Here is a 2,002-nt window from a genome sequence, read left to right as displayed (position 1 = left end):
CATCATAGCCCCTATTTCTCCGTGCCTCGTCCAAACATTATAGTGTGGCATGAAACCCTTGTAAAGCAGGTGGGTGTGAAGGATTTTCCGGTCAGAGTAAGACTTCGTATTCCCACATTTAGTGCATGGACAACACATAAAATCATTCTGCTTGTTTGCCTCAGCCACTTCGAGAAAATGATGCACGCCCTTAATGTACTCGGAGGTGTGTCTGTCATCATACATCCATTGTCGGTTCATCTGCGTGCATTATATATAATTATGTGTGTCAAAAGTAAGAAAATCAGACAAATATCTACCTAAAGTAAAAAAATCAGACAAGTATCAGAAAGAAGATAAGAACAAGAGGCTCACCACGGTGGTGCCGGCGACGAGATCGGCACGGGCGATCAACGGCGGTGAAAACGGGGATGGGGCGTGACGGACCGCTAAATCTAGACAAATCTCGAAAAAATGGAGCTCCGAGGTCGAGCTTCGAGAGGAGAAAGCTTAACTAGTGTGTCTCGGGCATTTCATCGAACACCTCATGTGCATAGGAGGTGAATTAGAGCACCCAAATGCCCTCTCCTCGCCGGATTGAAAAAACGAGCACTGGAGTGCTCTGCCGCGGTGGTGGGTATATATAGGCAAGTTATTTGTCCCGGTTCATGCTATGAACCGGAACTAAAGCCCCCCCCTTCTGTCCCGGTTCAAGCCACGAATCGGGACCAATGGTTGTGGGCCAGGAGCGAGGACCATTGGTCCCGGTTCGTGGCATGAACCGGAACAAATGGTTCCACACGAACCGGGACCAATGCCCACGAGGCCCCGGCCGGCCCCCTGGGCTCACGAACCGGGTCTAATACCCCCATAGGTCCCGGTTCTTGAAGAACCAGGACTAATGGGCTGGCCAGGCCCGAACATTAGCCCTGTTTTCTACTAGTGGATGGTGAGGCCGTCTCCCACGGCGATCTGGCAGACGTCGACGCGCTGGTTAGCGGCGAGCTCGGCGTTGAAGCCCTTGAGAAAGTCAGAGATGGATGCGAGGACACCGTCCACAACAACGCCGGGCAGGATGTCTAACAAAGTCATGGCGACGCCGGCCACAGTGCCGCCCCAGAGTGTGTTGTCGTAGACGATGGTGCCGCCGACGCGGACCAGCCGCATCAGCTGCTCGTGGTACTGCCTGTAGTTCTGCTTGTCGGCGTCCACAAACGCAAAGTCGTACTGCGCCGCAGGGTCGCCATCCTCAGTGGCGAGGAGCTCCTCGAGGCGGTCGAGCGCCTTGCCCTTGCAGAAGTCCACCTTGTGCACCACACCGGCATGCTGGATGAAGGGCAGGCCGAGCTCGAAGTCTTTTTGGTTGACGTCGATGGCCACCACCTTGGCATCCTCCGGCAGAGTAGCCCGTGAACACACCGATCTCGATCGTGTTCCTGGCCCCCGCTATCTTGATCAGCAGCTGCAGCAGCTGGGCCCCTGGATGATGCCCCTGGATGCACCGACCAATATGAATTGGACTGAAGCTACGGCGCTAGCAGTAATTATGTACTCCCTGTGTAAACAAATATGAAAGCGTCTAGATCACTAGAATAATATCTAAACGCTCTTATATTTTTTTACTACCTCTGGTGCTTGTCGGTGAGGAGGCGCAGGTCGTGCATGCACTCCGGCTCTCGGGGGAACACCGTGGTATCCAGGATGTACATGTACAAGGCGTCACTCTTGAGCAGATGCTTGATATCGTAGCTCGCATTGACGACGTCGCAGCCACCAGCCGCCATTGCTCTTGGTTGGTCTCCAAGAAAACTATAGATCAAAGCACTGGAACGACTCACTCTGTTCTCTCACTCTCTGTCTCTCACACACAAATTAGCGCACTGCTGTAGTGATACTTGCATTGCAATGGGGTTTGGTTTTATAGTGGTTGTTCGACTGGGATACAGGATCCCCCACTAGCTAGTGCAGATTGGGTCATCGCACACAGTTCAAAATCCTATCACACAAGGATGGTCGAACCGTC

At 53.1% G+C, this 2,002-nt stretch overlaps 1 pseudogene; it reads right to left on the bottom strand.

Moving 5' to 3' along the window:
• Positions 1–918: 918 nt before the first annotated feature.
• LOC119350060 lies at positions 919–1,763 on the bottom strand (annotated as a pseudogene).
• Between the last annotated feature and the right edge of the window lie 239 nt (positions 1,764–2,002).

The sequence above is a fragment of the Triticum dicoccoides genome, chromosome 1B (genome assembly GCF_002162155.2).
Source record: "Triticum dicoccoides isolate Atlit2015 ecotype Zavitan chromosome 1B, WEW_v2.0, whole genome shotgun sequence".
In the NCBI taxonomy this organism is placed as follows: domain Eukaryota; kingdom Viridiplantae; phylum Streptophyta; class Magnoliopsida; order Poales; family Poaceae; genus Triticum; species Triticum dicoccoides.
The sequence above is the reverse complement of the archived record's forward strand: the minus strand, read 5'-3'. Positions and strand labels throughout refer to the sequence as shown.